The sequence below is a fragment of the Callithrix jacchus genome, chromosome 1 (genome assembly GCF_049354715.1).
Source record: "Callithrix jacchus isolate 240 chromosome 1, calJac240_pri, whole genome shotgun sequence".
In the NCBI taxonomy this organism is placed as follows: domain Eukaryota; kingdom Metazoa; phylum Chordata; class Mammalia; order Primates; family Cebidae; genus Callithrix; species Callithrix jacchus.
Window position 1 is genome coordinate 144407810 of NC_133502.1, and position 17418 is coordinate 144425227.

At 43.7% G+C, this 17418-nt stretch overlaps 1 protein-coding gene and 1 non-coding gene across 5 annotated transcripts in view; one reads left to right on the forward strand and one right to left on the reverse strand.

The window, feature by feature from the left end:
- Positions 1-17418, reverse strand: part of ZBTB5 (zinc finger and BTB domain containing 5) — a 50795-nt gene that overhangs the window by 13521 nt on the left and 19856 nt on the right. The window lies entirely within an intron of this gene.
- Positions 718-852, forward strand: LOC118148426 (small nucleolar RNA SNORA48). Its single transcript, XR_004735230.1, has one exon. It is a non-coding gene; the product is annotated as a small nucleolar RNA SNORA48 (small nucleolar RNA).

The following is a 17418-nucleotide window of genomic DNA, read 5'->3' on the forward strand; positions in this document are numbered from 1 at the left end:
GCAGGAACCTGGCAACATGGTGAGTCTCTACCAAAAATACAAAAAAAAAAAAAAAAAGCCAGGGATGGTGGTACACACCTGTAGCCCCATCTACTTGGGATACTGAGGTGGGAGGATTGTTTAAGCCTGCAGGGGTGGAGGTTGCAGTGAGCTGAGATCACATCACTGCACTCCAGCATGGGTGACAGAGTGAGACCCTGACTCCAGAAAAAAAATAAAATAAATAAAAATAAAAACATGGAAAGCAGGGAATGTAAGGCCTGGTGTTTGCCTTAACAAATCTTGTGGAACTACTGGTTCATTATATGATGTTCACTGGCTAGGCATGGTGGCTCATGTCTATGATCCCAGCATTCTGGGAGGCCAAGGTGGGTGGATCACTTGAGGCCAGGAGTTTGAGAACAACCTGACCAACATGGCGAAACCCTGTCTCTACTAAAAATACAAAAATTAGCTGTGTGTGGTGGTGCATGCCTGTAATCCCAGCTACTCCGGAGGCTGAGGCACAAGAATCACTTGAACCTGGGAGATGGAAGTTGCATTGAGCCAAGATAGTGCTACTACTGGCACTCCAGCCTGGGTGACAGAGTGAGACTGTCTCAAAAAAAAAAAATGCACAATTTTACATATACTTTTGGTAAGATAATAAATTTATAAAGAAAGCCTGAATAGACTATTAGAAAAATTAGAAAAAACACAATTAGAAAAAACTATCATTGTCCCTGACCTGGATAGAGTGGCATCTGGTTGGTGGTGCCCCTCTCATATCGGCCAGGGATAAAGCAACCTCTTGTTCATCCCAGCTTGGCTTTTGATCTATGCCTATGCCTGGTTCATGCCTTGAACACACAGGAAAGAAGGAAAAAAAAAAAAAAAAGAAAAAAGAAAAAACTGTCATTATCACCCCCTAAAAGGCTGCAGCACTAAGTAGTTTTGTAAGAAGTATTTATCAAATGTTATGGAAAAAATAATTCTTTTATTATTTAAATCATTTTGAGACAGAAAGCTTCCTTTGATGCAATAATGACATAAACAGTCATTGTATCACAAACCAGGTAATGCAATTATTAACACAGTAAATACCAAATCTTTCTGAACAGATCAGGAAGAATGATTCATGCAGTGAAGGGCAATCTATTGCTGTGATCGTGTAACTGCTCAATAGGTTCACCTTGCCCCTCTCTAGACAGAGCCGATTTATCAAGACAGGAGAACTGCAATAGAGAAAGAGTAATTCACGCAGAGCTGGCTGTGTGGGAGGGCCAGAGTTGTATTACTACTCAAATTAGTCTTCCCGAAAACTCAGGGATCAGAGTTTGTTTTTTTTTTTTTTGAGACAGAGTCTTGCTCTGTCGCCAGGCTGGAGTACAGTGGCGCAATCTCAGCTCACTGCAATGTCTGCCTCCTGGGTTCAAGCAATTCTTCCACCTTAGCCTCCTGAGTAGCTGGAACCACAGGCACGTGCTACCACGCCTGGCTAATTTTTGTATTTTTAGTAGAGACAGGGTTTCACCATGTTGGCCAGGATGGTCTTGATCTCTTGATCTCTTGACCTCATGATCCTCCCACCTCAGCCTCCCAAAGTGCTGGGATTACAGGTGTCAGCCACCATGCCTGGCCAGGGAACAGAGTTTTTAAGGATAATTTGGTGAGTAGGGGACCAGTGAATCGGGAGTGCTGATCAGTTGGCTTGGGGATAAAATCTAGGGAGTCGAAGCTGTCCTCTTATGCCAAGTCAGTTCCTGGGTGGGGGATACAGAACTGGCTGGCAGGTCCAGGTGAGCCCATCCTGTGGTCAGAAATGCAAAAGCCTGAAAAGACATCTCAAAAGGCCGATCTGAGCTGCACAACAGTGATGTTATCTTCAAGAGTAACTGGGGAAATTCCAATTCTTATGACCTATGTAATGATGGCTGGTAATATTTAGAATTCTAGCCCCTCTCAGCTAACTTAGTGGCTTGTGGCCTTTTCATTTGTTTTTCAAGAACAGGCTAGCTTTACACTATAAATTCCTTCCTAAGGCTAGTTTGGCCTACAGACAGAAATGAACGACAACAGTTTAGAGGTTAGAAGCAAGATGGGATCAGTTAGGTCTGATATCTTTCACTGTCATAATTTTCTGTTATGATTTTGCAAAGGCAGTTTCAATTACACTGACTACATTTTAAGATAAGCTATTTAATATCTAGTAACAGAAGCATAACTCATGGTAAAAATGGGGCCATGAGTTAAGCCAAATGCAGCTGACACACTAGCATCATTTTTGATATGTGTTTGGGCCATCCCCAAACCTAAAAGTCAATATCCCAATAATTTGTTGGAAATAGCAGTGTATTACTATTAATATGAAGCTCAAAAATGATTCCAAAGACTGAATACAAAGGAGGCTTAGATTCATACTGTCTTAATTAGGGTTCTCCAGAAGCAAACCATAGGAGAAAGATTCAAGTGCAAGTGATTTATCAAGAAGTTGTTCCCAGGAGAAAATGGGAGGAGGAGGAGGAAGCAGCAGCTAAGTAAACGTGTGCTTTGGGGCAAATTTCCAGCCTTAGCATGATCTAGCAGGAGAGCTCTGTAGTATAAACAATGCCTTTGAGTTTGAGCCACCTCAAGGCAAAGGTACTGGTCTTTCATAGCCCTGCCATCACTCAGTCAATGACTAAGAGCCTCCTCAGAGCAATGTAAACTGCCAGGCACTTCTGGTTCTCTGGGCCCATGCACAAAGTGATGCCGGTCACCCAAGAGTCACAGATGCAAGCTGTTAAGCACACAGTAGCTTCAGGATAGGTGCACAGAACTGGTAAAAAGGATCAAGGGGATCTGGTCACAGCTCCACAGTATCTGCTACACACACCTGGTAATACTAAAGAATAAACTAAGGCCGGACGCGGTGGCTCAAGCCTGTAATCCCAGCACTTTGGGAGGCCAAGGTGGGTGGATCACGAGGTCAAGAGATCGAGACCATCCTGGTCAACATGGTGAAACCCCGTCTCTACTAAAAGTACATAAAATTAGCTGGGCATGGTGGCGCATGCCTGTAATCCCAGCTACTCAGGAGGCTGAGGCAGGAGAATTGCCTGAACCCAGGAGGCAGAGGTTGCAGTGAGCCGAGATCGTGCCATTGCACTCCAGCCTGGGTAACAAGAGCGAAAAACTCTGTCTCAAAATAAAATAAAATAAAATAAAATAAAATAAATAATAATAAACTAACATGTAACCATATGGATTAACAGAAGCTACTATCTGTTAGTAAGAACTATCTTTGTATATTTATATCACATATGTTGCACTCTCAATCCCCTACCCCTGTCCCATAACCATTAGGTAAACAAGCAATCTCTATTCCTTTATTGGATTCTAAGATGCCACATGTCTGTCTCTCTCATTTTATTTTATTTATTCATTTACTTATTTATTTATTGAGACTGAGTTTCACTCTTGTTGCCCAGGCTGGAGTAAAATGGCACAATTTCGGCTCACCACAACCTCTGCCTCCTGGGTTCAAGCAATTCTCCTGCCTCAGCCTCTCAAGTAGCTTAGATTACAGGCATGTGCCACCACACCTGGCTAATTTTGTATTTTTAGTAGAGACGGGGCTTCTTCATGTTGGTCAGGCTGGTCTTGAACTCCCGATTCCAGGTGATCCTCCCTCCTTGGCCTCCTAAACTGCTGGAATTATAGGCATGAGCCACCGCGTCTGGCCTCTCTCTCTTGAAATAGCAACAGGTCTAGCTCTATCATCCAGGCTGGAGTGCAGTGGCACAGATATAGCTCACTACAGCCCTGAACTCCTGGGCTCAAGCAGTCATCCCACCTCAACCTCTTGTTAGCTGGGACCACAGATGCGGACTACTACATGCAGTTTTTTTTCTTATTTTTGTAGAGACATAGTCTCCCTATGTTGGCTAGGCTGGTCTCGAACTCCTGGCCTCAAGGGATCCTTCTGCCTCAGCCTTCCAAAAGTGCTGGCACTACAGGTGTGGGCTACTGTGAAGTGACGTTTTCAGGAGATTTGTTACACAGCACTAAGTAACTGTAATGGTGTGAAACTTTTTACCATTTCTCTCCACAAATCAACATTCAAATACTATCTCCACTTTTGGGGGAGGGGGGGTCTGTCTACGTCTTTGAAGGAAATCACTTCCCACCCATTCGTAGTCCGTAAGTCCATGTAGCACAGATGGAACTGCCACAAACCCCTGAGTTCGCCAGGAGACACAGGATCCAGGGAGACCCAGCCAAGTTGGTACCCACTCTCCTTGATTACAGTGATTGTTTCAGACATGGGTATGTGACCCAAGTTCTGCCAACAGAGTCTGCCTGCGGACTTTTGCTGGTACTATCAAGAAAGAGTCTATTTTCACCCAGATTATAAACTATGAGGGAGATATAAATCTAGCACTGAGAGTGACCACTGCCTGTTTGAGAATGAAGCCAACATAGAAGAAAGAGATACCAAAAATAGTGTCCAGAAGGTATCAAGACTCTGGGATCCAGGCATGACTAAAGTTAGCATCACCCTAGGACTTGTTTCATGAGCCAGTGAATTCCACTTTTACCTTAACCTGGTTTATGTCAGATCTCTGCCACACAGTCAAACATGAAGTTCAAACTACATCTCCCAGGAAAACCTATATAATACAGCTATCTCAAAACCTTTACAACTTTTTTGAATCTAGGAGTATTTTTAAAATTCAGTTCATTTGGGGAATATAAAACTTGCTATTATCTGCTCTGATGGAAGGGAATCATGAATCAAGATCATTCTTATTCAGAACTCTCAGGTAACTCTAGCAAAGTCAGAGGGCCAGTCTAAAAGCCTTAACAGAGCTCAGTCTGAGTAAATAAGAGTTTTACCCAAAGCTGCCTGTCTGAAGCCTTCTAACCAAGGAAAAAGGCTTCAGGTCTCCTTAAAAGGCTCCAAAATGTGACAATATGAGTCGGTATAGCTGGAGGAGATGTGGCAAGCAATCTGCTGATGTATAACTGTGTCTGACCCAAAACAAATGTATAGTATAGTATTTGTTATCTGTGGGAACAAATATTTAGGAATTTCAAAACTAAATATAATTAAGCAAATACACTCATATTACTGTCCATTATACTAACATGAATATCAAAAGCTGACTTTTCTCACTAGATTTACTTTTCTAATAATGCTTTATTTAGGCTAATAAAAAGTTCCTTGTGTCTTTGGAGAACAAGCCAGCACATTTTAAATGATTTAATTTATATACTGACATAGCCACATGTTTCTCAATAATATACTTCATTCATAACAAAAACTGCACCCATACTCAAACATTATCTACTACCATATAAAGTAATTTGCTGCTTGTCTGCCAGGTCCACACAGTTGCCACCTACAGAAAGCCAGTTAACTTTCTAAGAAATCCTTAACATTCAGTAGCCCAATCTAGATAAAACCCTAGCAAATCCTACTTCTGTGTGGGCTGAGCAAAAACAAAAACCCTAGTGATAAGGACAGAAGACAGGGAAATTCTGGGTAGAAGAGGGCAGTACCCCAGCTAAGGCACCAACCTCAAACCTGGAAACCTGCGGCATTAAATAATCAGGCATTCCTACTTTTGTGCCCAAATGTTGCCTTTTGGCCCGCCATGCCTTGCAATCCTATACTTATATAAACCCCAAACACCAGGTTCCATAGGCAAATGAGAAAAAGAGGAGCACAACAAAGAAAGAGAGAAGAAGAAAGTCTGAATGTCAAGAGCCATTCAACACGGGATGGTCAGAGAGGAGATCGGCCACAGGACAGCCAAACTCCAGGGGAAGATCATCTTCCTGCTCCATACCCTTTCCAGCTCCCTAACCAACCCACTGACAGCCACTCCATCACCTGATAAAATCCCCACATACACCATCCTTCAAGTCCATGTGTGACCTGATTCTTCCTGGATGCCAGACAAGAACCCAAGTACCAAGGTGGCACTCCATCTACAGACAGCAAAGCCAAAAGAACACTGCAGCATGCCCACTGGGGCTTCAGGAGCCGCAGGCACCCACCCCTAGATGCCACTGTGGGGTCAGAGCTTGTCTCAGCTAAAAGAGCTTGCCTCAGCTCCTGCCCCTGCCTGTCTCTGTGCTCCTTCTCCTGTAAGGGGTTTTAGCAGCTATTGCAGAAGCCAAACAGACGAGCCACACCCTTGTCGCGTGTACTGTGAGGGGGGTGAGGTCAGAGAACCCTCCCATTTCATCATCAGAAAAAGAACTAAACAGAACATTTCCTCTACTTGTAGAGATGATATAGATGAAAACAAATGTCAGGGAGCAAAACAAAGCAAGGTCCCATTCAAGTAGGCTAGGATTTTTTAAAATAGAGATGAGGTCTCAATATGCCCAGGCTGCTCTTGAACTCCAGGGTTCAAGCAAAATCCTCCTGCCACATGCTCCTAAAGTGCAGGCTAGGATTTTTTTTTTAAGGCATGGTCTCACTGTCACCCAGGCTGGAGTACAGTGGCTGTACTCCAGTTCAGCCTGATCACAGTTCACTGTTGGCTTGACCTGCCAGGCTCAGGTGATACTCCCACCTCATCCTCTTGGGTAGCTGGGACTACAGGTGCACATCACCATGCCTGGCTAATTTTTGTATTTTTTGTAGATACCGGGTTTTTCCATGTTGCCCAGGCTAGTCTCAAACTCCTGGGCCTGCCTCAGCCTCCCAAAGTGTTGAGGTTACAGGCGTGAGTCACTGCATCTGTGACTAAGATTTTTGACAGGGCTCCAAGTCAGGCAGAGTGGAGTACTGGTACATCCATTGTTCTGATTTGACCAGCAAAGTGGGAGTAGGGGAAGGCTGGAACTAGGTAGGCACAGTGATGCCTGGGTTAACCCCAAGAAACCAGATCTGTCAGCATGACTAATGTCATAATATCTCTGGTTCTGCTCTGTCATGGTTGGCTCAGAAACTGAACAGATTAGGTCTATAAAACAGGAAAATCCACTAGTGACTAAAGATGAGCACGACTGAGGGGGTCGAGCTAATGATGAAAGCCCTTGCATCTTCCCCACTCTCCAATTCTCCCCACACTGCCACCTTGTTTTCTAGGCCAAAATCCCTAGGGATGAATTGACCTAGAATTCTATAACTCAGTTTGAGTAAGAAAAGGTATTAGCACCCTACTTATATTCCTGTAAGTCCATGTGTGACCTGATTCTTGTTGTATTAGGTCACACATGGACTTATAGGAATATAAGTAGGATTCTTGTTGTATATTCCTAGTACAAACTCAAACGTTTTTTCTACCAGAACAGCTTATTGAGGGCAGGAACTATTTTCTCTCTCAAAGTGCCTGACATAAAATACTCAGTAAATTATTTGCTGAATGAAATTTTGCTATATACGGATGAAGTATATTACCCAACAATCACTTTTCTGAGAATCACATCTCTAAAATCACCCAAAAACCAGAAATAAAAAGTCTCAGAATATCCAAAATAAAGATAAAAGACTATGTATGAAAGATTTCCTCATAGGAAAGTCCCTCAAGCCCTCAGAGTCTTTTGTTTGAAATAAGTTTTTTTTTTTTTTTTTTTTGAGATGGAGTTTCACTCTTGTAACCCAAACTGGAGTGCAATGGCACAATCTTGGCTCACTGCAACCTCCGGCTCCTGGGCTCAAGTGATTCTCCTGCCTCAGCCTGCCGAGTAGCTGGGATTATAGGCATGCACCACCACGCCTGGCTAATTTTGTATTTTTTGTAGAGATGGGGTTTCTCCATGTTGGTCAGGCTGTTCTTGAACTCCTGACCTCAGGTGATCCGCCCACTTTGGCCTCCCAAAGTACTGGGATTACAGGAATGAGTCACTGTACCAGGCCAAAATTCAAGTTTTTCTAGTGCCCTAACCTAACTGAAGAAGCAACTCCAGAATGAGAGCAAGGCGGAGCTGCTTAAATGAGGTAAGCTGACACCTGCAAAGAGAGACAGCTGACCCACTATGGGGGAAAAGAGGCCCAGCAAGCTTGGAGCTAGGTAATGGAGGGGATATGCAGCTCAGGGGACCTCAACAGCCCATGAAGGTTACTTGTGTATTTGCTATACAAGTTCATTTATGTAATGTTTTATGTTTGTTTTGTTTTTGAGACAGGGTTTTGCTTTGCTATCCAGGATAGAGTATAGGGGTGTGATCACAGCCCACTGTAGCCTTGTGATCACAGCTGACTGTAGCCTCCACTTCCCCAGCTCAAGTGACTCTCCCACCTCGGCCTCCCAAATACTGGTATTACAGACACGTCACCATGCCCAGATTAATTTTATTGTTTTGTAGAGTCGGGTCTCACTATGTTGCTCTGGCTGGTCTCGAACTCTGGGCTCAGGCATTCCTCCTTCCTTGGCCTCCCAAAGTGCTGAGATTACAGGCGTGAGCCACCATGCCAGCATAATCTAATGTTTTAAAGTGCTTACTTATTCGCACAGATTTGTATGGGACAGTACTGCCACAGGTGTTTAGTGGAAGTAAGATATACATGAATAATGACATTACAAAGTAGAAAGCATTAAGTGCCACATAAAAGGTGAAGGAACCTCTCAATAGTTTGGAGAAGGCAAAGGTTACTTCTAGCTTCATGGTGGCATTGACAACAGAGCTAGGTCTTGGTTTGGAGAGGGAAAGTACATTCTAGACAGAGTTAAAAGTGGAGAAGTAGTTGAGGTGGAGAAAGCGATATATTAGGTTTGGCTGGAAAACAGTAAGGCTAGAAAGGTAGGTATTGGATAGTAACTGCTCATAACTGATTTTTTTTTTTTTTTTTTTAAGAGTTTCACTCGTTACCCAGGCTGGAGTGCAATGGCAAGATCTTGGCTCACCGCAACCTCCGCCTCCTGGGTTCAGGCAATTCTCGTGCCTCAGCCTCCTAAATAGCTGGGATTACAGGCACGCGCCACTGTGCCCAGCTAATTTTTTGTATTTTTAGTAGAGACGGGGTTTCACCATGTTGACCAGGATGGTCTCGATCTCTTGACCTCGTGATCCACCCACCTTGGCCTCCCAAAGTGCTGGGATTACAGGCGTGAGCCACCGCACCCAGCAACTGATGTTAATAATTACATGTCATGAGGTTAACCATAAGGCACATAATTTTGAACTAAAGACCATCATCACTTTTCAGATTACTTTCTTAAAAAGTATTTTGGGTTTTCTTAAGCAGAACATTAGCCAGGGTTATTGGTTGCAGCAACAGAAAGTGATTGTAGTTAAACATAAAAGTAATTTATTGAAAGGCTATTAGTTTGATCATGGAACTGATGGGAAGGCTGGACACATAAGATTGAGCAGGGAATAAACTAAGCTAGGCAGCAGGAACAATCAGGCCAGAATGCCTAACATCTGTGCTGGACACAGCTACTACTACCCGAATGTTCACTCCAATGGAGACCCAGCCTCCCCTTCCCTACATTTGTTATTAAGTCTTGACTCTTGAGTACCTGTTTTCAATACGTGTGATAAAATGGGAAGTATACCTCAAGTTTTCGTGCTGCATTCTTAAATACAAGTTGCCTCAAGAAAAAGCACTTGTGCAATTTTTGAGTGGGGAGCTCAACTAATTGCTTTTTTTATGGGACACTATTTTTACTTGAAAGAGCGAATGATAAACTATGGTTATTTAGATGTAAGCATCTGCCATTTTCTTGAAAATGAATCAGACAAGCCTGTCATTTCACTTACAGTTCTTACTGCCAATAAAAAAGTTTGAGCATTCAGGTGAAAATTAGCATTTTGGAAAATGTATCTGACACTGTGAGCCTGACAGCTTCCCACATGCTCAGATAATTCTGACAGATCATTGGTGATATTAATGAAATGTGATTTTTTTCATTGTATAATAAATGTGTAAACATTTAGAAGATCTGCATAACTCTGAAATCAGCATATTCCAAATGATCATGTAGCCATATAACAATAATGCTGTAAAATAAGGTATGGGTTAAAAAAAAAATTCATTCAAGGTACAGGACATAAGCATACATTTTAATGCAGCAGAAAATGAAAAGTTCATTGACATAGTTTCAGATTCCACACTACACTAATCACTTGAGAAAATATCACTTGTGGCCGGGCGCAGTGGCTCATGCCTGTAATCCCAGCACTTTGGGAGGCCGAGACGGGTGGATCACAAGGTCAAGAGATCGAGACCATCCTGGTCAACATGGTGAAACCCCGTCTCTACTAAAAATACAAAAAATTAGCTGGGCATGGTGGTGCGTGCCTATAGTCCCAGCTACTCAGGAGGCTGAGGCACGAGAATTGCCTGAACCCAGGAGGCGGAGGTTGCGGTAAGCCGAGATCGCGCCATTGCACTCCAGCCTGGGTGACATGAGTGAAACTCCGTCTCAAAAAAAAAAAAAAAAAAAAGGAAAATACCACTTGTGGAGTTTTGGTACAGTATCAAAGTAAGAATATCTGAAATTATCTGAAAAAACTACTGAAATAATCCTCCCTTTCCAACTATGTATTTGTGATGGTGGAGTTTTCTGGTTTATTTTAATCGAAACAGCATGTTGCAGCAAATTAAATGCAGAAGCGTTTATAGAATCCAGCTGTCTTCTATTAAACTACACATTAGAGAGACTTATAAAACCTGTGAAACAGGGGCTGGGCATGCTGGCCCCTGCTTCTCAGCCTGTAATCCCAGCACTCTGGGGGCCAAAGCAGGAGGATCACTTGAAACCAGGAATTAGAGACAAACCTGGGCAACACAGCGAGCACTGTCTCTATACAAATTTTTTTAAGTATGTGGCTCATGCCTGTAATCCCAATACTTTGGGAGGCCAAGGAGAGATCACTTCAAGCCAAGAGTTGGTGACCAGCCTGGACAAAACAGGAAGACCCTGTCTCTACAAAAATTAAAAAAAAAAAAAAAAAAAAAAAAAATCAGCCAGGCATGGTGGTGCACACCTGTAGTCCCAGCTACAAAGGCTGAGGTAGGCGGATTGCTTGAGCTCAAGAGGTTGAGGCTGCAATGAGCCGTGATCCTGCCACTGTACTCCAGCCTGGGCAATACTGCAAGAGCCTGTCTCTTAAAACAAAAAAAAAAAAATTAGCTGGGCCTGGTGGTTAAGTGCCTATAGTCTTGGCTACTCAGGAGGATGAGGCCACGGAGGACCACTTGAACCAAGGAGTTCAAGGCTGCAGTGAGCTATGACTGCACCACTATACTCCAGCCTGGGCAACAGTCAGACCCTGTCTCATTCATTCATACATACATACAAAAAAAAAAACCCCAAAACTTAGCTTAGCTGAGTATGGTGGTACACGCTTGTAGTTCCAGTTACTCAGGAGGCAGGGTAGGACGACTGCTTGAGCCCAGGAGTTCAAAGCTGCAGCAAGCTGTGATCATGCCACTGTCACTCAAGCTGGAGTGCGGTGGCACAATCTCAGCTCACTGCAACCTCTGCCTCCCAGGTTCAAGTGATTCTCCTGCCTCAGCCTCCTGAGTAGTTGAAATTACAAATGTGTGCCACCATGCCCAGCTAATTTTTATATTTTTAATAGAGAGAGGATTTCAACATGTTGGCCAGGCTGGTCTTGACCTCAGGTGATCCGCCCGCCTAGGCTTCCCAAAGTGTTGGGATTACAGGCGTGAGCCACACTGCTTTACCCTATCTCTTAAAAGAAAAATAAAGTATTGTAATGCCACTCTAAGTATGGCTAGTGCCCAGACCTTGGTTTTAAGTTCTGTTTTTCAATAAAAAAACAGCCAGGGCTCCTTGAAGAAATGGCTGATTCTAGGAGTAGGGCAGCAAATTAATAAAATAAGCCTGGAGTATCTTGGAGCACAACAAAGTAGGGAAATGCTTAAAAACAACAAAATAACATGAAAATGGGAGTATGTGAAAGGGATGCAGGTGTCAACAGGAGAAAGACTTCCCAATGGTCAAAGCTGGAACAATGTGAGCAAATAAATAAACAAATCAGTATTTTTAAATACTGATATAAGTGACCGATTAAATAAATAGACAAAGGAGACAAATCTCCCATGCATAACAATTCACCTAAATACTCTGCCCTCAAGGAGGTGGAGCATAATTCCTCACTCCTTAAGTGTGGGCAATACAGTGACTTCCTTCTAGGTAAGGAAAGGGAAGGAAAAGAGTTAACTTTGGAGTAGAGAAATCTAAAAATACTATCTCAGCCAGGTGACCAAGGGCAAAATCAAGGGTAAGTCACGTTGATAGCGTGCATGTTAGTATGCATCACATGTTGATGTGACTGAGAATGGCAACTTGCCCCTGTGTTCTTCCCCCAAAAAACCCATAATCCCAGTGTAATCAAGAGAAAAACATCAGACAAATCTGTCGTGGGACATTCTACAAAATTGCTGTGGTTTTCCTCCACAGTTCCTGGCTTCTAGCTCCCACAGCCCTTGTTACAGTCTTTTGTTATAATGTTGGGTGTGCTAGACCTCAGGGCCAAGGCTCTGACCTTCTCCTGCCTTCCTTTCATTCTAATGTTCCCCCATCTTTCTGATTGTGGATCTCAAAATCCTCCCATGAGAGGTTCCCACTGTACACCCTGGGAAAGGAATGCAGACAGCATGAAGCGTCATAAAAATCCAAGAGGACCCGGGTTCAATGAGCTTCCGGAGAGCTGAACACATGGAAGTTCCTGGAGGGTGGCGCCCCAGGGAGGGCACGGAAGCTCCAAGCTCCTTCACCTAGACCTCGCCCTATACGTCCTTTAATCTGTATCCTTTGCAATATCCTTTATAAGAAACTGGTAAATGTGTTTCCCTGAGTTTTGTGAGCCACTCTCGCAAATTAATTGAACCCAAAGAGGGGGGCATGGGAACCCCAACTTGAAGCTGGTAGGTCAGGAGGCCTGGACTTGCCATTGGTGTTGGAGAGAGAAGGGCAGTCTTGGGGAACTGAGCCCTCAACTTGTGAACCTGACACTATCTCTGGGTAGGTAAGTGACAGGGGCAGGAGGCAGGGAAATTCTAAGCAGAAAAGGGTCAGGTCCCTGGCAAAGCCCCACCTTTAAAACCTAGAACCAGAGCCCAAAGTGAGAAATTGCATTCCTGTTTTCCCACTCAAATGTCTTTTCCAAAACCACCAATGGCCCACCCAACCTGCTATCCTGTACTAAAAAAAATCCCTGACCCAACTGGCAGAGGGCAGAGGAGAGAAGCAGCAGCTGGATGCTGGAGAGAAGCAGCTTGACTTCAGAGGGACAGCTTGACAGTGAGAAAGCTGGATTCTAAGGGAAGATCACCTTCCTGCTCCAAACCCCTTCCAGCTCCCCTTCCTGCTGAGAGCCACTTTCGCTGGCAATAAAATCCTCCCCATTCACCACCCTTCAATTTGTTTGTGTGACCTCATTCCTCCTGGATGCTAGACAAGGACTCAGGTGTATGTGCAAAAGGCTGTCACAGTGACCCACCACTGAGCTGTTAACACTTAAGCCATCTGTAGATGGCAAAGCTAAAAGAGCGCACTATAACACACACACACTGGGGCTTCAGGGCTCGTGGGTACTCCCCAGACACTGCCACAGGGCCGCATGAAGTTTTGCTCCTGACGGTGCCCAACAGCGCTTGCTCTGGCCTCTGCATCCACTCACCTGTGTGCTTTCCCTGCCATGAGGGGTTAAGAGTAGTGGGCCAAGTTATAAGCAAGGCACCGGCATCACAAGGCCCACGAAGGGGTAAAGGTTAAGTTCCTTGTTTCAATAGTGCTGGAACCGAATTGGAGGACACCCAGTTGGTGTCCACAGCCCTTAATGTGTGGGGGAAAAAAGCCCACACATTAGGCCATAGAAGTCTTCTTCTATGATGATTGCTGCAGTGTGAAAACAGAGGAAAATCATGGTTTAAAGAGTTTTTCCATATATGCAATGCCTGACCCCGTGCTCTATCGAAGTTACTGAAATTCAAAGGACCCCTGCAACCATGTGAATGAACTCCCTCCTCAGCCAGGACACCATAAACTTTAACCTGAAAGACTGGTTCAGGCCACAATGGGAAGTAGAGGTTGGACATGCCTCTTTATACGCTTCCAGCAGTAACATCAGCACAGACCTTAAGCCTGATAAGAAACATTTAGAGTCTGACATTTTGGGCTGGATAAAATGAAAGAAAAGAAAGAAACATTTACAGTCTATATTCTCTCTAAATCCTGGCCAGGAGCGGTGGCTCACGCCTGTAGTCCCAGCACTTTGGGAGGCTGAGGCAGGTGGATCACAAGGTCAAGACTATCCTGGCTAACAGAGTGAAACAAACAAAAAAAAGATTAGTTGGCCATGGTGGCACACACTTGCAGTCCCAGCTACTCAGGAGGCTGAGGCAGGAGAATCACTTGAATCTGGGAGGCAGAGGTTGCAGTGAGTTGAGACCAGCTACTGCACTCCTGCCTGCGCAACAGAGTGAGACTCTGTCTAAAAAAAAGAAAAAAAATCCCATCCATTGTTGGTGACCAAAAAAAAATAAAAACAAAAACAAAAACCTGCTACTTGGTGGCTTCATGTGCATGATAAAACCTAGATCTCTGCAACCCCTTAGCATAACCCAGACATTCTTTTCTACAGATAACAACTCTTTCAACCAACTGCCAATCACAATATGTTTAAATCTGCCTATGACTTGGAACACCCCCCACCTTTGAGTTGTTCCACCCTTTCGGTTTTAACCAATGTAAATCGTACACGTATACATAAAGAGATGTATTATGTCTCCCTAAAATGTATAAAGGCAAACTGTACCCCAGCCACCTTGGACACATGTCATCAGGACCTCCTGAGTCTGTGTCACAGTTACGTCCTTAAACTTGGCAAAATAAACTTTGTAAATTGATTGAGACTTGTCTCAAATACATTTTGGTTTACATACAAGAAACTTTCACAGTCAAGAGGAGCCTAAAGAGACAGGATGACTAAATATGATGTGCTACTGAAACTGCCTTTGCAAAATTATAACTAAGGAAATTATAATACTGAAAGATATCAAACCTAACCAACTCCATCTCGGTTCTAACCTCCAAACTGTTATCTATTCCTGGGAATAGGCCAAACTGGCCTTGGGAAGGAATTTAGTTTACAGTTTAAATAACAGCCCTTCCCCAAAGTTAGACTGTTTCTGTAAAGCGAATGAAAGGCCACAAGCCACCAAGTTATGATGAGAGGGGATGGAATTCTAAATATGAACAGTCATTACAGAGGTCATAGGAATTACAATTTCCCCAGTTACTCTTGAAGATAACATCACTATTATCTGTTTCATGCTTTTGCATTTCTAACAACCTAATGGTCCCACCTGGACCTGCCAACCAGTTCTGTGGCCCCCACCCAAGAACTGACTCAGCATAAGAGAACAGCTGCAACTCCCTAAGAGTTCATCCCCAAGCCAACCAATCAGCACTCCCAACTCACTGAGAAACTCTGTTCCCCAAGGTTTTGGGGAGACTAATTTGAGTAATAATAAAATTCCAGTCTTCCCACACAGCTGGCTCTTCATGAATTACTCTTTCTCTATTGCAATTCCTGTCTTGATAAATTGGCTCTGTCTAGGCAGCAGGTAAGATGAATCTACTGGGTGGTTACCCTATCCTGGATGGGATCTTAGAATAAAGGACATTAAAACTAATAAAATCTGAATAAAGAATAAATCTTAGTTAATAATATTAGGTAATAATGTTATAATAATAATGGTTCATTAACTATAACATACCATACTAATGTTAAGATGTTAATAGTGAAACCAGGTGTGGGTATACGAAAACTATACAATCTTTGCAATTTTCTGTAAATCTAAAACTATTAGAAAATATAAAGTTTATTTTTTTAAAAATGCTACTCTCGGCTGGGTGCAGTGGTTCATACCTGTAATCCCAGCACTTTGGGAGTCCAAGCCGGGGTGGATCACAAGGTCAGGAGATCAAGACCATTCTAGCTAACATGGTGAAACCTCATCTCTACTAAAATTACAAAAAATTAGCCAGGCATAGTGTCATGCACTTGTAGTCCCAGCTGCTCTGGAGGCTGAGGCAGGAGAACTGCTTGAATCCGGGTGGCGGAGGTTGCAGTGAGCTGAGATCACACCACAGAAGTCCAGCCTGGGCAACAGAGTGAGACTCCTTCTCAAAAAAAAAAATGCCACTCTCTACACTACCTTTTTAGAAAATTTTTTTTTTTTCTCCCCTCCCCAGAAAAGTTTTCTTATAAAAATGTCTTATTGCCAGGTGTGGTGGCTCACGCCTGTAATCCCAGCACTTTGGGAGGCCAAGGTGGGTGGATCACTTGAGCTCAGGTGTTCCAGACCAGTCTGGACAGGCAACATGGTGAAACCCCATCTCTACTAAAAAATACAAAAATTAGCTAGGTGTGGTGGCACACAACTGTAATCCCAGCTACTTAGGTGGCAGAGGCAGGAGACTCGCTTGAATCCAGTAGGCTTATGATCTCAGATCACACCACTGCACACCAGCTTAGGCAATAGAGACCCTATCTCAAAAAAAAAAAAAAATTAAGGGCCGGGCGTGGTGGCTCAAGCCTGTAATCCCAGCACTTTGGGAGGCCAAGGCGGGTGGATCACGAGGTCAAGAGATCGAGACCATCCCGGTCAACATGGTGAAACCCCATATCGACTAAAAATACAAAAAAAACTAGCTGGGCATGGTGGCGCATGCCTGTAATCCCAGCTACTCGGGAGGCTGAGGCAGGAGAATTGCCTGAACCCAGGAGGCAGAGGTTGCAGTGAGCCGAGATCGCGCCATTGCACTCCAGCCTGGGTAACAAGAGTGAAATTCCGTCTCAAAAAAAAAAATTATACATATATATATATATAAAACTTTAGTGTAAAGGCAACCTTCCTTCAACTTATACATGCAGTGAGTTACTCAAATCTGTGGAATAAACTGCCCAGCCTTTCACTAGCAATAACATAACCTCCCAGGATCACTAAGAGTATCCTTTTATTTTATTTTTTCTTTCTTTCTTTCTTTTTTTTTTTTTTTTTTTTTGAGACCGAGTTTCGCTCGTTACCCAGGCTGGAGTGCAATGGTGTGATCTCGGTTCACCGCAACCTCCGTCTCCTGGGTTCAAGCAATTCTCCTGCCTCAGCCTCCCGAGTAGCTGGGACTACAGGCGTGCGCCACCAAGCCCAGCTAATTTTTGTATTTTTAGTAGAGACAGGGTTTCACCATGTTGACCAGGATGGTCTCGATCTCTTGACCTTGTGATCCACTGGTCTCAGCCTCCCAAAGTGCTGGGATTATAGGCGTGAGCCACCACACCCCGCCCAGAGTATCCTTTTAACCTGTTACTGTGGTAGCAAACTACCAAAGCACCAGTGCCTTGTTAATTAACAGTGCACCATCACTTACTACTGTGCTTCTAGTAGCTGGGTGATGAAGGGGAAAGATGAGAGGGTTGAATACCTACTAAAAGCCAGGTCCTACAGGTACTTTA